Here is a 21,129-nt window from a genome sequence, read left to right on the forward strand (position 1 = left end):
CTTTTTTCCAAAATATCTACATTGGTAAAGTTATATAATTTAAAAGCTAAATTTGGATGGAGCGATAAGAGTTTCACTGAGTTGTTGGAATTAATTCATTACATATTACCTAGTCCTAATGAAATTCCAACTTCTACTTATGAAGCAAAAAGGATGTTGGGTACTCTTGGAATGAAGTACGAGAAGATTCATGCATGTAGAAATGATTTTTGCTTGTTTAGAAAAGAACTCTCTAATGCAAATATATGCCCCATTTGTGGTACGTCAAAATGGAAGCTTAAAAAAAAATTTAAACAAAAGGGCTAAGAATATCCCAACAAAAAATCATGTGGTATTTCCCCCCAATTCCAAGATTTGAAAGAATGTTTCGAAGTAAAGAAATAGCAAGTTTATTGACGTGGCATGCTAAAAAAAAAAGAAACAGATGGTTTAAAAAGAAACAGATAGTTTATTAAAACATCCCAAAGATGCCCTATTGTGGAAAAAAATAGACAATTTGAGGCCAGAGTTTAGGTCAGAACCTAGAAATCTTCGTCTTGCTCTTTCGACAGATGGGGTAAATCCACATGGAGATCTTAGTAGTAGATATAGTTGTTGGCCAGTGATGTTAGTGACGTATAATCTACCTCCATGGTTGTGCATGAAGCGAAAATTTTTTATGCTGACGGCACTAATATCTGGTCCTAAATAACCAGGAAATGGCATAGATGTTTATTTAGCTCCGTCAGTAGATGACTTGAAAAAACTTTGGAAAAATGGGGTACAATGTTACGATGCATATGAAGAACAACGTTTCATGCTTAAAGCCATTTTATTATAGACCATTAACGATTTTCCTGTGTATGGTAACTTGTGTGGTTGTACAGTTAAAGGATATCATGCATGTCCAATTTGTGGAGAGAATACTTCATCCACTTATTTATCAAAAGGGAAAGGGATGACATATCTCGGGCATCGCAAGTTTCTACCCCACTGTCATCCATATAGGAAACAAAAGAAAGCTTTTAATGGCGCACAATAATTAGCATTTGGTCCAAAACCATTGAGCGAGGAAGAAATTCTCGCAGAAACAAGTAAGTATCAATATTCATTTGGTAAGAAAAGTATCAAAGAAAAGCATAGTGGAGATAGCACTTAAACTTATTGGAAGAAAAAATCTATTCTTTTCGAGTTAGAATACTAGAAGTATCTTGATGTGTGACATTGTTTAGACGTGATGCATATTGAAAAGAATGTATGTGCAAATCTTATTGGCACATTGCTTGATATTCCTGGTAAAGCAAAAGATGGAATAAAGACTTGATTAGATTTGGTGGAACTGAACATTAGATCAGAGTTAGCCCCTCAAGTAGGAGAGAAAAAAGTCTTTTTATCTCCCACATGTTATACATTAACACGAGCTGAGAAATTGAGCTTTTGTAAGGTACTATCAGAAATTAAAGTACCTGAAGGCTATTCATCGAACATTCAAAGTTTAGTGTCGCTCACAGATTTAAAACTTTACGAACTTAAGTCGCCTAACCATCACGTTCTTATAAAACAATTATTACTGGTAGCCATTTGTGATATTTTACCCAAACATGTAAGACTTGCAATTACTCGCCTATGCTTCTTCTTTAATGCTATATGTTGCAAGGCGATCGATTCATCTCAGTTAAAGGGTATGCAAGAGGATATCATTGTCACTTTATGCCTCTTAAAGAAGTATTTTCCTCCATCATTCTTCACAATAATGGTATACCTTGTAGTGCATCTCGTAAGAGAAGTTGAGTTTTATGGACCTGTTTATTTGAAGTGGATGTATCCTTTTGAACGATACATGAAAGTGTTGAAAACTTATGTACGAAATAGAAATCGACCAGAAGGATGTGTTGGAGAAAATTATATTGTTGAAGAGACTATAGATTTTTGTTGTGAATTCGTATCTGGTGTTAATTCTATTGGGCTAAACTCATCAACAAAGAAAGCGAATTCAAACATTGATAGATCATTTGTCAACTGTTTCTTTTATCAGATCGAGTAAGGATGAGTTGGATCAAACTCATCTTTATGTCATTAAAAATGTAAATGATGTGCTTCCTTACGTTGAGTATGTAGATCTCCATCTTATTCTCGTTTTAGGTTACTTGATTATTCAATAATCTACTAACTTTGTCATTTATAATAGGCAACATATGGATATTTTGTCTAAGCTCAATTCTGGTAAAAATAAAAGTAAAAAGTGGCTTCAGGAAGAACATAATCATACATTCAGTTGGTGGTTGTCCACATGGGTAATCTCTAGAGACCTACTATTTGATGTATAATTGTTAACTACTAAAATATTATGAAATATATCGTAGGTTGCACTAGCACTCGAAGTTCCCAAAAATTCCATATTGCCTTCTTTGAGATAGATAGTTAATGGACCTTGTCCAACTGTGGCAAAATATTATGGTTATGTGGTCAATGGTTACTACTATCACACAAAGAATTGCGATGATGTTAGGAGGATTCAAAATAGTGGAGTTAGTATAACGGCTACCACAATGCAAGTCTCTAGTGCTAAGGATAAAAGGACCGTCATGTCAGATATGACCTTTTATGGTGTAATACAAGAAATATGGGAGCTTGACTATCATGGATTATCATTTATTTTATTCAAATGTAATTGGGTTGAGAATAAAATGGAGTCAAAACAGACGAGTTTGGGTTTACTATTGTGGACCTCAATCATATTGGACATAAATCAGACCCATTTATTTTAGCCTTTCAAGCAAAACAAGTGTTTTATGTAAAAGATCCCACAAATTCGGGTTGGTCAATTGTTTTAACATCTCCACAACGAACAATTGAGGATGATTTTTATGAAGATGAAATAGGAGATATGCTACAAGAGTGTGGTTATGAAGGTATGCAAAGAATGCCTAATGTTGATACATTTACTGAGATTGATGATACAACATCCACATACATTAGACCTGATTGTGAGGGTGGATGGGTTGATGGGTTGATAAATAATATATTAAACATGGTATGTCATTTACTATGGTTATATGTATTTAAATATTAAGATTATATGTTTTTTGTGTGAGTAATGTTTTTATTTTTTTATTTTTTTTCAGATTGACATGGAAACTTCAACAAGTAGCAATGAGGATGATAGAAATATGATCCCACAAAAACATAGCAGAATAAGTATACCATGTGGCTCAACTACAATGTTTGAGTTGGCACAAATAAGGACATCTAGACAACGGTTGACCATCGATTATAATGAACATGGACAACCGGTTGGATCTGGAGCAAAGAAGATGTAGAGTTATATAGGAGTTTGTGTTCGACAACAAATTCCTATAACGTATGATTCTTGGAAAAAAGTTCCAAACCATTTAAAAGCAAACTTTTTGATTGTGTAGTGGTATGTTTTCTAAACTTTTAATTCATGTGCATAGAAGTTTATTGGTTTATTATTTAACTACTTTTTTCATTGTGCAAATTTCGTTCAATATGGACTCTAAGTCCAAACATTGTATACTAATATCTGCATCTAGGAAGTTTCGGATTTCAAGACAACGTTGAATCAAAAGTTCATACTTCCATTTAAGGATGAACCCTTGGTCGTGCAATTTCCATCCCAATAATATTCTCTTATAGAGCAAGATCATTGGACATTGTTCGTCAATGAACGATTGAGTGAAGAATGGGAGGTAAGTCATTCACAATAAATTACATGTCAACATTATCATTGTTTTGATAGGTAACTTCAATTAGATTTGTTGTACAGAAAATCAATCGTGTTAAAAAAGAAAGACGTGCGAAATGTGTATATAATCACCACATTTCTCGGAAGGACTATGTGAATCTTGCCCAAGAATTAATGAGTTATTCGACATAAATTAAATATTTTATTCTAATATGTTTATACTAATTAATTATATATGTTCATATAGAACCTATCGAATGACCCTTCTTATCGGGCGACTTTATGGAAAGAAGCAAGAAAAGGAAAGAATAATGAATACTTTGATGAAGTTACTTGAGAATGTGCCAATCGGATTGTAAGTATATATTATGCAAAATTTAAGATGACATATATATAAGTTTAAGAAGAAATAGATATTGTGTGAAAATTGTAATATGTTTTACAGGATAAATTGGCTGAAGTTTATGAAGGTGAAGATGTTCTCACCGAAGCATTGGGTATGGAAGAACATTGGGGACGTGTTAGAGGAATAGGTGATTTTGTTTCCCATTCTCAATATTTCAAATTAGTAAAACCAAAGTCCTCTATGAGCCAAGAAATTGAAGGAGGCTCTAGTCAAAAAAATGTTCGACATGGTAAAGTGTCAAGAGAAAGAACTCACAGTAGACAATCTCATCAGTCCAAATCATCTGTTGGAAGTGTTGCACTAAGTGCATCTGAAGAAGATACTAAGAAGATGTCTAAAGAAAAAGATACTGAGAAGATGTCTAAAGAAGATTTAGAGGTAATTATTTATTGTGACTTTTAAATTTTAATCATATTATACATGCTTAACCATGCATGACGTAAGTTCTTTTAAATTTGTTAAGGGGACACCATGCCACTTGGCTATAGAAACTGTAGATAATATTATTGCAGTAGCCACAACATTTGATGATGATGTGTCATGCTTAACTGTTAAAGTTCTGATTGACATTGTCGTTGGAGAAGATTTGCCTATACCAATTCCTGTGAAGGGTAAAATAGAGTTCTTAAAGCAAGTAACAGACAACTTCGTAAAATGGCCTCGTGAACTTGTAGTTATGGTTGACGAGAAAAAAGTATGTTTCCTTTTCAGTATATGAGTTTGGTTATTTATTATTTTTCCTACTTTGAATTTTTGTAACTCTGGTTATGGTAAGATCATTCACCAATTAAGAGCTTCAGCCAGTCCTCCAAATATACTAACACTAATGGTACTATCAAATTATTGAACAAACATGCAATGCATAACATGAACGATGTAGACATGATCCGTATTCCTTTGGACGAGCATATATTTGGAAAAGATAAATTTATTTATTTAGGTCGCGATGATCTGCTCCAATATTGCAATATAGTTCAAATAGGCTACATGTGTATTTTGACATACATTGCTTAAGTATTACTCATCTAAATTCACTCATGTATACTTTGTTTCATGTTGATAAATAATAAATCTTACTTTGTTTAGGTATTTTTGGGATGAACGTGGTCGTGATATTACGAAGAAGTTTTTTATAATTGATCAAGCAAGAATATCACCACACGTGAAGTCTCAAGATATTCGATCCAGAAATTTAGCCAATCAACTAGAATTGGCTAATTTAGACCAATTAGTCCTCATTCCATATAATACAAGGTAAGTAAATACAAGTTCTTAAGTTATTTTTAATTTTCATTATACACGTACTAATATTTCAAAATTGCTGCTTATTATAGTTATCATTGGATATTGATTGTAATCAATCTACAAGAAAATTGTGTTTATGTTTTGGACTCTCTTCGAAGTAAGATTCAAGAGGATTTTCATGGAGTTATAAATATGTAAGTGTAATTGAAATTTCTTAGCTCTTAATTGAAGTATTATGTTTAACTAATGTTTTTAAAGTATTTAGTGGATTGAAAACATGGTAAGCCAAGCACGATCTCCAACACTATCGGTCTTCTCCAAAATGGAAACCTGTAAAGGTAAATTTGTATTCATTTTTTAACAATTTATGTTCATTCGAATTCTTTATAAAAATTTAACAATTTTTTTCAACTTCTTTATATGCAGTGCCCTCGTCAATTAGATTCTGTAGGATGCGGGTACTATGTGCAAAATACATGAAATAGTGCATAATCCTACTACTCCCATTACTAACCTCGTACGTAAATTATTTATTTTTTATATAGTACTAGCTTTAATTTAATAAATGGATGTAAACTTATGTTGAATTTATCTTCTTTTTTTTTTCCTTTTTGTAGTTCAATACAAAAGATGCATATATGCAAGGAGAGATCAACGTAATTCGGACCTAATAGGCAAGTTTTGTTGGCCGGTTTGTGTAAGGATGTAATTCTTGTTTTTTGTCTCAATAGAATGTAAATGCTAGCTTAGAATGAATGTAAATTTATCTAACCATGATCTTTGTGAATGGAATTAGTACTAATATGATATTTGTGAATGAGAGAAATGATGGTTTGGTGTAAGTATTCTATGAAAGTCTGTTCTGGTATTGTGATTCTTGTTTGTGGATAAATTCATAGGTGGAAGACATGATCTGTTTATTATTGGAAGCTGTATTCATGGTATTGTGATTCTTGTTTATTCATGGAATTAGTACTAATTGATATTTGTGAATGAGAGAAATGATGGCTTTGGTGTAAGCTGTATTCTATGAAAGTCTAGTTCTGGTATTGTTTTGCAAATTTGGTGGATAAATTCATAGGTGGAAGACAAATATTGATGAGTATATGTAATGGATTGGAAATATTGATTCTTGTTTGTGGATAAATTCATAGGTGGAAGACATGATTTGTTTATTATTGGAAGTTGTATTCATGGTATTGTGATTCTTGTTTATTCATGGAATTAGTACTAATTGATATTTGTGAATGAGAGAAATGATGGCTTTGGTGTAAGTATTCTATGAAAGTCTGGTTCTGGTATTGTTTTGCAAATTTTGGTGGATAAATTCATAGGTGGAAGACTGATGAGTATATGTAATGGATTGGAAATATTGATTCTTGTTTGTGGATAAATTCATAGGTGGAAGACATGATCTGTTTATTATTGGAAGTTGTATTCATGGTATTGTGATTCTTGTTTATTCATGGAATTAGTACTAATTGATATTTGTGAATGAGAGAAATGATGGCTTTGGTGTAAGCTGTATTCTATGAAAGTCTGGTTCTGGTATTGTTTTGCAAATTTTGGTGGATAAATTCATAGGTGGAAGACAAATATTGATGAGTATATGTAATGGATTGGAAATATTGATTCTTGTTTGTGGATAAATTCATAGGTGGAAGACAAATATTGATGGGCTCGCCATGCAAATTTTTTTATACTTTTTAATATAAAACAATGACAGATATTTCCTGACCCAACACGAGACATATAATGTCGTTTTTAACGTATTTGACCAAAAAAATGAATTCGGCAACGAAATTTTAAAAAAATGGACAGATTCGGGTTTTAATGTCGATTAAGAATTAAAAAAAAAAAGGCTTTAATGTCGGTTGCAACCGACATTAAAGACCTTTAATCACTAAAGACCTTTAATGTCGGTTGAAACCAACATTAAAGACCTTCAATGTCGGTTGCAACCGACATTGAAGGCTGTGTTATTGGTGTTATTGAAGCCCTTTAGTGTCGGTTTAAAACCAACATTAAAGGGCTTTAATAACACTATCTTTAATGTTGGTTGCCAACTGACATTAAAGCCCTTTAATGTCGGTTTAAAACCGACATTAAAGCCCGTATTTCTTCTAATGGAAACAAGTTTTAACAGAGGATTGTCATCTATCTCCCAACTCAACTAAAGTTTTGAGCAATATAGATGGGAATGAAAAATTCAAACAACAGAGTAAATGTGATTTACTAGTAATTGAAACATGCTTAGTGGAAAACGATAAAAAAACCTAGATAATAGATTTAGGCACCGCTAATCATATTTGTATTTTCTCTCAGGAAACTAGTTCCTGGAGAGAACTTACAGAAGGTGAAGCGACCCTTAAGGTTGGGACTGGGAAGATTGTTTCGACTAAAGCAGTGGGAGATATGAGGTTATTTATAGGAGATAGGTACATTTTACTTGAAAATTTTTATTATATTCCTTCTATGAAAAGGAATTTAATATCCATCTCATGCTTTCTGGAACGAAATTACAAAGTTTCTTTTGAAAAAAATGAAGTGTTCATTACTTCGAAAGATATTAATATTTGTTTTGCAAAATTAGATAATAACATGTACATGTTAAAACTAACTGAGGTAAAAGCTGTTTTGAATATAGAGATGTTTAAAACAATTAAGACTCCAAATAAGAAAAGGAAAGTCTCTCCAAATGCCTATCTTTGGCACTTGAAACTTGTTCGTATAAATCTCAACAGGATTGAGAGATTGGTGAAGGACGTTCATCTAAATCAGTTAGAAGACAGTTCACTATCGCCATGTGAAACTTGTCTTGAGGGTAAAATGACTAAAAGATCTTTTTCTGGAAAAGATCTTAGAGCCAAAGAACCCTTGGAGCTGGTACATTCAGACCTTTGTAGTTCGATGAATGTTAAAGCTAGAGAAGGGTGTGAATATTTCATCAGTTTTATCGATGATTATTCAAGGTATAACTACATTTACCTAATTCATCATAAATCCGATACACTTGAACCTATTAGGTAAAAAGCTTAAAACACTTTGATCAGATCGAGGTGGTGAGTATATAGACTTGAAATACCAGGACTATTTAATAGAACACAAAATCAAGTCACAACTCACAACACTTGGCACACCACAACAAAATGGTGTGACAGAAAGGAGAAATAGAACCTTGTTAGACATGGTTCGTTTTATGATGAGTTATGCCCACTTGCCTAATTCTTTTTAGGACACGCAGTTGAGACTATGGTATATATTTTGAACATGATTCCCTTGAAAAGTGTTTTTGAAACACCTTATGAGCTGTGGAGAGGACGTAAAGGTGGTTTACATCACTTCAGAATCCTAAGAAACTGGAACATCATTTAAAGATATGCCTATTTGTAAGTTATCCTAAAGAGATAAAAAGTGGTTTCTTTTATGATCCTCAAGAAGATAATATATTTGTATCGATAAATGCAACCTTCTTGAAGGAAGATTATATAAAGAACCATCAACCTCATAGTAAGCTAGTAATAGAAGAAATGTCAAGAGAAACGACAAAAGTATCAACAAGAGTTGTTGATCGAGCAGGTCTATTAATAAGAGTTGTTGATAGAGTAGGTCCATCAACAAGAGTTGTTGATAAAAAGTTCAATTGGTAGGGATGATTAATTTGAAGGTGAACCCCATAGAAAGACACTTACCTCGGATTGAAATTCCAAAATTAATTCAAGAAATAAATCTCCAACAAAAACTTGAATTAACTTTCCAAACGCTTTGTTTGCTTTAAATTTATTCCAAAGCTCACTCAAAAATTCAAATCCACACATAAACCATAATTTAGGGTTTAAAATCTGATTCCCAACATTTGTAACTAATCCAAAAAGTTCCATATTTTTAATACTCACCAAATAAAAATCTAGTGAGTAGTAGTGATTAGCAGACACACAACGACAAACAACTAAAGAAAAATATGAATGTAACAAGGTTTTTTCTCTCTAATTAACCTCCCTTTGGAATGAAGTGATTGGTTTGAAATGAAGTTGATGGTTGTATTTATAGAGAAAAAATAATCCTAATCCTAAATTATTTGGGATTCCATAACTTGAATAAGTAGATAAATTAAATTTCCTTTTTGAATATGACACTTTATCTAATTAATAAATTTATTTTTTAGAAAATCAATAATTAAAGTAGCAGATAGATTAAATTTCCTTTTTGAATAAGACATATTCTCTAATTAGGAAATCTATATTTTAATTAATTAGAAAATCCATAATCTAATTATTTTGGCAATTCATATTCTAATTGAATTAGAAATTTCACAATTTAACTAAATTAGAAAATCTATACTCTAATTAATTTAAATTAAATCCAAATTTCTCCTAAACCAAAAATAAAGAGAACATACAATCCAACAGTTGAGATAAAGTACATTCTTCTAAATATTTAATCAATTTAAAATCACACTTTCCCCCAAATAAATTAACCCAAAATTTCCTTAAATTGAATTAAAATTTCAATTCTTCAAAAATATCTTTTAGATTAATTATCTTACCTCCCAAATTAAATTTTTAGCCTCAACTTATCAAAATAATGCCTAAATATTTCAAGATAATTTAATGAAAGTTACTTAAAAATTTGAGATGTTACAGAGGGTGACGATCGTCGTGCTGAAGGTGATGTTGGCCACGATAAGGGTGATCACGACGACAAGGGTGGGGGCTGTCACCACGAGGATGACGATGAGGGTAACCATGATGTCAAACTGGATCACGTCCACCATGAGAGTGATCACGGTGATGATGAGGGTGATCATGGACACGATGACCACTAAACATGAACCAGAATGATGTTGAAATGAGTCAGTGGAAGAAGATCCCTCTTGATACCTTGTTATTTTGAACAACTCCGAATCCTTAAGCTTTCGAGCCCAAATCTTCCAATGATAGGCATCATGTTTACATTTAATAACCAGTAGTGATTTCGTGGATTTGTTAACCCTATGGTCAAAATTTTGGTGTATAGCGAAGAGGGACAATGCGAATGAAAGTTCTTCCTTTGAGAGATATATTTACCTTACCTTAATATCAATATCATCGCTCTCAAACATCTGACTTGACACAATCATTTCCACTTTAGGACATGCGATCAGAGGTTGTGCATGAATATTTCCCAAGTACAAGTTGGTACCTTCGCATTGACAGTTAACTCATTCGAATGTCTCTGTCATCCTCTTCAATCAGATCATTAGACTCATTAAACTCATCATCCAATTCCGCTGGTAATTTCCATTCATAGTTTGAATCATCTTTAACTATGTTAACCTCGTTGTTCACGTTCTCTTCTCCTACACCATGCTCAAAACCCCCTTCAACGCGTACATTTTCATCTTCTATCTCATTCTCCTCACTTATATCATGCCCAAACCTCCCATCTATACAAACATTATCCTCCTTACAGTATATTGAGAATGATGGATCATTATCCTTGGGATTGTGTGGATAAACAACAAAAACTATCATCAGATAGGTTATATGGGGCAACATTATTATATAAGGGGTTTAATGATATAGCATAACCTGATGGATAATTTTTGTCGAAGGTTGTGTAGGATAATAAGGGGGTGGATATTCTTGGGCTAAATTATATGCAAAACTTGGTTGGTATAAGCAACTAGGGTTCATTAAATCACTATCGCCAAACATAGGTTTGGACTTCGTTGATAAATAGATAAGGGACCTACATGCGTCCTCAACATTTAAAAAGAACTTAAGTTCTTGATCATTTCGTATCAAATACGTAGGAACCCTATATTCAAAATTGTATAAACATCTTAGGATGAGATTGTGGTTGTTTGGATCAATCTCGCTTTGATTATAGAACTCCAACAAGAAGTTCTGAAAGAAAATGTCACTTCTTACATCCAAACCCCCTAGATTATCGATTGTGTATTCCTGTTCATCCTCATTCCAAATACCATTGTAGTAAACAAACACATGAGGCATTCTGCAAGTGAAGATAAAACTTACTGGCCGAAAGAAAATGTATAAATAAATATTAATAAAAACTTAGAAGAAAGTTGACTTAAATTGACCAAGTCAACTTTACGAGAAAGTTGAGAAAGTTGCCTTGTCAAGTTTATAGTAAAGTTAGTCAACTTTACAAGAAAGTTGCCTTGGCCAACTTTATAAGACAGCTCGATTGGTTAACTTTACGAGACAATTCGATTGGTTCAAATTCATGGGATAAAAGTTGAACAAAGGTGTTGTCTCGTAAAGTTGAACAAACTCAATTTTCATGTAAAGTTGGACAAACTCATCTTCATGAGAAAGACAACTTCACGAGACATCTACTTTGAACTTTACGAGACAAATCATAGAACACTAGCAATAATTTTTCTACGTTCAATCATGTTTCAATACTTTTTATTTTTCAATTTTCTCTCTACTTTTCCTCCTAAAATGTAAGAATTCTCCTTTATAACGTAAATAAGTGAAAAAGAAGTAAGAATTTTATTGGTTACTAAAAAATTTCTTTAAAAACTAATTTTTCGGCTTCATTTTGCCGACTTTCTGAAAAAATAAAAGACTAGTTTTCAACATACTTATCTCCTTTGGAACTCTAAAAAAAGAAAGAAATTGTTTCTTTGAACTAGGGATCCTAAGATTATTCCTCTGAACTTGGGACACTCGCGTAAAGCATTTCTATATTGAAAACAAAATGTGAAGTTAAATATTGAAGTTTCTAATTTAAGATATGTGAGTTAGGTAAGTTAGATGATTTTATATTCAAGACAACTAAATGATCATTTATTAAGGGACAAAATTGTACTTTTACATGGTGGATCCCTCCACTCAAAGTCTGAAAAGTTTGAAAAAAAAAAGTTTAAAAAAAAGATTTTAAAAATGAGATTACTTTTGAATGAGAAAAAACTTTTTTAGTCAAAACCAACAATTTTCCAAGACTCTTCTTCACTAGTGCTCTGGGTAGGGATCTTCTCAATCCCTTGCCCTTAGGTTGTTTCTCGAAGTTTTTTTGGAATATACTTGTTTGTTTCTTATCAAAAGAAAATATTTATTCTTTTGGGACATAGTTTAATTGCAATAATACTTTTAAGTTATATAGCTAGTTAACTTTTGTTTTAATCGAAGATTTAAAGTTGTGATAATTGTTACAATCTTTATAGTTTAGAAGTTTTTGTTTCACGATAACACAAATGTTGATGCCAAAATGTGAAAGATATGTGGAATAAAGACGATTTTGATATCAAAATAAAAAAGATGAAGAAAATCTAGTGAAGGTGAAAACAAGTTAGAACTTCAAAGCTCTCACGAGAAGCTATATAGTAATATATTTAGAAAGGAATGACTAAGGATTTTCCTAATTTTTGAACAAGTTAGGATTAGATGTTCATTGACTTTAATTTGAGCTTATACATCTACTTTAATTCTTGGATCTATTTTCTTTATCTTTTCCTGACTTTTTGCTATTTATTTTGTCATATAAAAAAACTTAGCTATGGGCTATATAACAACCACCACCATTTTCAAAATACTTCCTTGCATGCTAGGGTTTTTAGAATTGATCTCTAACATCCACAAGGCTGCAGTTTTTAATTATTTTGAGATCATTTTGGATCCAACAATTTTTATTAATTTCAAATGTTTTAGAGAGCCTGAGGTCTTTTTTTAAAGCTAACAATAAATTAATACCTTTTCTTACAGTAATAAATGAATTCATAAAAATACTATATGTAGTTGTTATAAATATAATCAATTGTCAACTTTATATACATATATATATATATATATATATCATCTTTGCAAAAAAAACAAAAAAGGAACAAAAAAAAGAAAAATACTAAATATATCATATTAGTTTTTAGGCACTTGTTTTAAAATAGTTTTTTTTTTTTTTTTTTTTTTTTTTCAATTCTTGCTTTCAGAATTATGTCTAAGAATAAATTTCAAAATATTTATGACAATGTAGATTTTTCATAATATCAAATTTTTTTTTTAAAAAAAGTAGATTTTCATAATCTTGAAATTGTTTAAATAAAAGCCTTTCATTATTCTTAAAGATATTTGTAAGAATCAACTATGAGAAAATAAAAGAAAAAATTTAAAATTAACTAATTATTCAAATATTTTCTTCATTCTATAAAGAACATAAAACATTCAAGTGATTCAATGGTCACAAAAGTTATCACAATTCACACCATATTCGAGTGTTGAGTCATTCTAAAAATAAATAAACAAGTTAATTTAAAATTAATATTAACTCAACTTAGTTTGAGTGTGAATAAAGAAAATCAAGTTATATAATTAAAAAACTAAAAAAAGAAAAATCAAGATTTTTTTTAAGCCACTTGTGTTTTCATTTCACATCAATAAATTATTAATTTTAACCATCGGGTTCTAAATTATACTTAATAATGTCTGTGTCAGGCTCATCCCTAATGAAGCCAAATAATGTCCCTATATTATGATCTAATTTAATTGTACTTACTTTCTTAAAACATTGTTTGGGGACCAAAAAATTGACTTTATATTTTAAAAGCTGAAATTGGGTAATGGTTGAAATTTCATTTATTTAACTATTAAATTTTCTAACATTTTAACTTTTCTGCAAGGACTAAATCATATCAATATTAATCAACAAATTAATAATTACCCACTCTTTTAATGACATTTTTTTCTTCTTATTCTCTTCCAATGACTTCAGGCTTAACTTTTACCTAAATATTGAAGTAGTGTGCCCATGTGATTTGAAAAGAATCATGACATTTAATTGGTTAATGAAAGTCTAATTAACATTGAATTGAGCTAATTACAAATAATATATAACATATATAACATGTGGAGATAGAGATTAGAACTTTCCATTTTTGATTGGGAATATAAAGATTTAACTTTTTGAAATTTAATTTTTATGTATATGGTGAGTTTCACTTTAAATCACATATATATGTGTATATATATGTGTGTGATATTCTTAACCGATGATTTGTGTTTAATAATCGTCAAATAGGTTATTAAACACACACCAATTTGTTATTATTACTTTCATTAGAATTCAAATTGACAATTAATTAATAAATCAATAACTATGCTAATATAGTTCAACTAAGGTAAAGTTTGTATACTATTAACTTCGAGATAGGATATTCAGTTTTCAATGATTTTTTTTATTACCTTCCACAGCTAAATAGATTTTCTTTTTCTAGAAACACAACTTAATATAAGACATTATATCTAGTTTTTTGGAGCAAAATATACTTTTAGTTCGTGAAATTTGGAGCGAAAAGAGATACCTTCATCCAAAGTTTACCAAATGAATCTAAATGGTTAGAAAGAAATTCCAAAATTAAGATTTCAAATTTTTAAAGTCAATTTGCCAACTTTCACAATAGGCATAAGAAATTCTAGGGCAATGAGGTTGAATTATTGGGGGATTGAAGAGGATGATGAGACTTTTTAATATTTTACTTTTATAAAACTTTAATTTTCTTAGGGCTTATTTGCCAAGTAGTTAATTAAAATCAATATGTTTCATCAACGAATAGGTCACTCACTATATTTCAATTAGATTAAAAGTTGAGTCCAACATCATTTAGACCGTCTGGATTGATTTGAGCCAAATGTGGATTTTAAAATTTTATTTTTATTTAAATATTTCTGATAAAAACTTATTAAAATACATTTGAAAAGCTATTTTGAGTGGTTGTCAAACACTCCAATTTTTTTTAAATGACTTATTTTTTAAATTAAACACTTGAAAAATGTATTACAAACATACTCTTATATATAATTATTTCAAGAAATAGGCTTTTCGAATTCTCCTCCCACATTACATATTTTAAAAATTATAGCTACCATATCAAATTTCTCATTAGAAGAAAATAGTTAAATACCAGTTTTTTCTTTTTAAAAAAATTGGTCCATACATTTTGAGTTTGGTTTACATTTGGTCCCTATGTTTCAAAATGTTATGCAGTCCTTAAGTTTTGACTTTTGTTTCAATTAAATACTTAGGTTTCAAAATGCTACAATTTTGTCCATTTGAGTTTTGGTTCGATTGTTCTCTTTGCTTAGAAAATTACACTTTTAACCTCAGCTTTTTTATTAAATACTTAAGTTCAGTCATTAGCGTCAATGTCTATCAATTAATTTTAAATAATTATGAAGTTAAATTATAAATTTAATTTTAATAGTGATGAAAAATAATGAAACTTAATTAATTATAATTATTATAATTCTTTTAATTTAATTAATAGGCATTAATATTAAAGATAGAAAGTGATTATTTAATAGAAGATTGAAGTTAAAAGTGTAAATTTACAATCTCAATCTAAAAATTATAATATTTTAAAATTTAGTGTCTAAATTAAAGTCAAACTCAAAATTTAATGACTAAATGGATAACACGACAAATTTTTAATTTTTAATTTGTGTTTATTTATTATTATTTTTACAATTGAACGTTGTTTAGTGCAAAATAAATGCACATCGACTTCAACTTTCATGTATCGTGGGGTCTGCCCTCATCCCACTTTTAAGTGACCTCAATTTTATCATGCTAATATTACATTACATATATTTTAATATAACAATTTTTTATTATTAGGGTACGAAAATGTATTTAAAACATATTTTTTAAAGAAATTACATGATTATTTTTTAAATGAAGCTGTCAAACATTGACATTCCATTATTATCTTATTAGTGCAATCACTTTCAAATTATATTTGATATATAGAATCGAAATGAAATTTGTAAAATTTAATTTAATTTATTTATGTGTTATCTAATCAATAAAGAAAAACATCTAATTCGATTCCTCCGGCTCCATATGGTAAAAGAAACAGTTTTTTAATGGGAAAAAATAAGGTTAAATTAACTTTTCTGTTAAAATAATTAATGATATTCTTTTTAATTAATTATTTAATGTTGAATTTTTTAAAAAATGAATGATTGCATTGGTATGTGATTTTGCATGTCATATATCAAATGTTAATTATTGGGACTAAACAATTTTGTAGGCATTTATTAATACATATTATTAGTGCTTTTTTAGTATTGAATAATCTACCTAATTATAGACATTAGGGATCTTTTTGTTTTTGGTGTGTTTTTTTCGTGCAAATCTTTAAATGCTCCTTTGGGTGGACAACCAAATTTTCTTTATCCTTTATGAGGTGTTAGATGTCACAACATATCCTATAATACTCCATGCATTACTTTTCTAGATATGAATATATATATAAAAAAAAAATTACGAAAAAAATATCAAATTATTTACGAAAATAACAAAAAAAAAAAAGAAAAAAAAAATAGAAACTGATAGTTCTATCGGTGTCTATCACATAATATCCTATCAATGATAGACTTCTACTAGTTTCTATGATTGATAGACACTGATAGACTTCAATCAATCACTGTCAAAGAAGATTAAATTTGACTATTTTACGTAAAAAAAATTTCATATTTTTCTATTTTTGAAAGTCTACCTAAAAAATATATAAAGAAAAACGATTATCAAATATATGATTCTTATTTGAACTTATATATTTGCCTTTCATTTTCAACGTTTTGTGCAAGACATGTTCAAACTAGTATTATAAGGTTATAAGTTTAGTCTATTTAGTTTGTGTGTTCAATAGGTTTATAAATTTTCAATTTTTTTTTGTTTAATAGATTTCTAAAATTTCAATTTTAATCTAAAACTTAATTTTGTGTATAATGGTTTTATTGGACTTTTTAAGAAAACCATCTATGAATCTATCAATTACAAACTGAAATTCTAAAGATCAATAAGATAAAATAATTAAATTGAAATTTTAGGGACTAAACATTAGATTAATATTCATATAAATATCTTTAAAAAAAACATTCATATAAATATAATTTAAAATGAATTGGTATATAATTCAAGATTAAGTAATATTGATTACAAAGTTATAAGACCTTTTTAAACTTGTGCACCTAAATATATAAGAAAATAATGAGATATGATTGTATTTAAGAAAGAAAAAAAAAACTTGAAATATTTATATGAGTTCTTTTTGTACACTTCATTTTCCTAGAATAATTTATTAAAGATAAAATAAATGTTTGTATATTTGTATATGTATGGATATGTGAGAAAGTTTTAAAATAAAATGAAGCGTTTTCAACTGCGTTTTAAATGTAAGAAATTTAATATATATATATATTAAAATAATATATAAATATATGAGTCAGAAGAATTAGAAAATGATCTGTGAACAACTTTTTTTTAAGTACTATAATATAGGTTAACTTGAAAAGTAAATTTAATTAAAATGTCTTTAGCGGGCGATAATTGACCTGCATTTTTCTCTTTTGAACTTTGAAATTTTGAAGTCAAAATGATAGAATACAAAAAACCAAAATTCCGTATCTCTAACTAGTAAAATAAAGTGACGAGTTTAGAGTTATTATGCAGCAAATAATATACATTAAGTATATTATAAAATGTATCTATTTGAGGAGATAGATATCCCTTGCTCCAATGTAGTTTCCCGTCTTTGATTTATATGATATTGAAATTATTTTTTTGGATTAATATTATGATTAATATTTATACTATAATAATTATCTTATGCATCTTTCATAATATCAAATTGTCATTTGATTATTTTTAATCTAACTTTAAGACAAGAAAAATGTTGTAATTATTGAGTTATATTCTCATCGACTAATGTTTCATATAAAAAAATTCTCTACCAAATTAAATTTTCAATATATTTCCGGCAATATTTTCCAACAAGTATTACCTTGAATTAAATCAATATATAATATCAATAAGTTACATTGTATCATCTAAAACAACTTTTTTCTTTAATTAATTGGTGTTACAAAAACAAGTTCATAGTCTAAATGGGAGTAAAAGTAACTTTATACGTCATATGGTTCATTGTACTATGAAAATATCATGTTAAATCAAATAAAGGAAACGTGACAAAACAAAAATAAATGAAAATTCAATTTAAACTTTATTAGTGCATCCACTAAAATTAAATTATTTAAAAATACATAAATTGAAATTGAATAATTTTCAAAATAAAAGAACTAAAATAATATCTAACTTTTTTCCACTAACCATGGATAATAAATATAAATAAATAAATAACTAGCTTAATCGTTATTATTTTATTATATAATTCATTAAGAAAAATACTTAGATATTTTTGCCTTTTCCCCTTTTTTAAATATTTTAATATTTTTATGTGAATGGTGAAAAGGGATGCACAAAAATAGATGATATTCGAGATACAATCAAGTATTACCTATTTATTAATTCACATAAATCATTCCATCTCAAATTTTTTTAAAGAAATAGAACAAATATCATTAAAAAAATAAAAGAATTACAAACAAACTAGTGGAAGTAATAAGTATAATTTTTTAGATGTAAGAATTGAAAATTACATCCATTATTAATAATTAAAACATTAATAATCAACTAAGCTAAGCATATATGAACAATAGATGAAATAATAATAGTAAGAGTTTTGAAAGTCAAGCAATCAATGCAATCTTCTCGAAAGATAAAAAAAAAAAAAAAAAAAAAAAAAACATAAAATTATATATTTGTTAAAATTATTAGAAATCCTCTAAAGTCTTCTTCTGAGCTTTTCATTAGGAATTAATGTCAAATTATAGAAGGTTTGGTTGGTTATAAGTCGCTTTGTTAGGAGCCTACAAAATTTTATTTACATGTAAAATTTTATTTATATATATAATATAATGTACCATACGAAACTCTCACATGTTACTCTTCTTCTTCTTCTTCTTCTTCTTCTTCTTCTTCTTCTTCTTCTTGGAGAATCGATAATGGCGGAACCAAACAATTGGAATTCAGAATCTGAAAATACAGAAATCAAAAGGGGAAAACAGGGGGATCAAGAACAGAGGGATCAGAAACACCCAATTTACAGAGGCGTACGGAAAAGGAGTTGGGGCAAATGGGTATCGGAGATCCGGCAGCCGAGGAAGAAATCTCGGATTTGGCTTGGGACTTTCACGACGGCGGAGATGGCGGCGCGTGCACACGACGTGGCAGCTCTCAGCATTAAAGGTGATTCGGCAAAAGCCATTCTCAATTTCCCTCAACTCGCTGGTTTGCTTCCCCGGCCGGTATCGTTAATGCCGAGGGATATTCAAAAGGCGGCTGCCAAGGCGGCGGCGATGGTCGATTTCGATTCCGCTACGGTATCGCTTTCGTCGTCGAATGATGACGAAGGGTCAGATGAATTGGGGGAGATTGTGGAATTGCCCAATATTGAAGGGGACATCAGAGCTGAGTCGTGGAACGAGTTCGAGTTCATTGACTCGGTTGATTGGTGGGGAAATCCGCCGTTTGCGGCGGGGGAAATGGATTTCTGTGCGGTGTTTTCAGATCAAAGTACGCCTCCGGTCACCTTCGACGGCGGCGATTGGGAGTGGGAAAAAAAATTGTAAAATTAAAAAAGAAAGTTCTTTGTCGAAATTTTAGTCGATTCTCAATTCCATTTCATGTGAGATTGTGGCGATTTTGAAAAAAAAAAAAATTGTAATAGTTGAAAAGTAGAATTCGGAAATGATGCAGTTTTTTCATTTTCTTGTCTTCTTTTGAAAATGAACATACTTAGTATGAATGAAATTTGAGAACATTTGAATTTTAAAAATAAAATAGAATAGCTCTAGAATCGAATCCAAAATTTTTCATATTATTTTTATTCTTCAAGTTGTTTTAGAATTAGAATTAAAAATATATATATATATTTTCAATCATATAAAAGATGATTTGAATCTCAGTCTTGAATCTCTTGATACATTTTTTTAATTGGCAAATTAAAAATACTAACAAATTCAATTAAAGAAATAAAGTTGATTATGTAAAAGTTGTTGTCCACTAGAAAAACCAATATTTACACTACCCATATTCTTATAAGAAACCTCATTTCTCGTATCAGACCCACACATTATGTCTTTTTTTTTTTTTTTCTTAAAAAAAATTTACGTAAATATAATAATGAGGAAAATGATTTTGGTTCCATGTATTTTTAAAAAAATATGGTTGAATTTTGATTTTTTTTTTTTTTCAAAAGTTACGATATTGCTAATGAAATTTTATAAAACTTTTAAAACGATATCTTTTGAAATAAAAATCCATCAAAATATTGCATCAGAAATAAGATATGAAATAGTGGATTTAGACGGAAAGATTATACCACCATTTTATGTCACTACCAATCATTCTAAATCTTAATTTCTATTCAAAAAGTGCGATAAATTTCTACTTTAAAACAGGTAGATGAGAATATTGCAAGAGAATAAAATTATTTTAGACCATGTAATTCAGCAGTACACTTTTTGGTCATTTAAGTTAAAAATTATTAGTCACCAGTCATCACTTTTTCAATTTGGTGAGTAATAATCTGTCCAAGAATTATGCAAATACTTTGTCAACCTACCAGATTGAAGAAACCAAAAAATGCCCCTCCATATGAACTTTGGTGCCTCGGATATTCAAATAATCTGATAGTCCGAATAATTTCAACTATCCAATTTAAATTGTAAGGATGAATTGGATTTTTTATATTTTTTTCGAGTTTGGTTGGGTTCGAGTTAAACTTTTAAAAATTTGGATTGATCCAACCTAACATAAATTTCTAATATTATTAAATAAATATATATATATATATATATATATATATATATACTCTAACTGGTAAATATTATAATCCATATATATTTTTATGATATTTGTATGATGTTTATAATAGATATCTTGGATT

General features: G+C 29.3%; 1 pseudogene across 1 annotated transcript; it reads left to right on the plus strand.

Moving 5' to 3' along the window:
- Positions 1-18,979: 18,979 nt before the first annotated feature.
- Positions 18,980-19,942, plus strand: LOC120092552 (ethylene-responsive transcription factor ERF039 pseudogene; annotated as a pseudogene). Its single transcript, XR_016524038.1, has one exon. The product of XR_016524038.1 is annotated as an ethylene-responsive transcription factor ERF039 pseudogene (transcript).
- The last annotated feature ends 1,187 nt before the right edge of the window (positions 19,943-21,129 follow it).

This window comes from Benincasa hispida, chromosome 1 (genome assembly GCF_027475165.1).
Source record: "Benincasa hispida cultivar pf3 chromosome 1, pf3_genome.v1.1, whole genome shotgun sequence".
In the NCBI taxonomy this organism is placed as follows: Eukaryota; Viridiplantae; Streptophyta; class Magnoliopsida; order Cucurbitales; family Cucurbitaceae; genus Benincasa; species Benincasa hispida.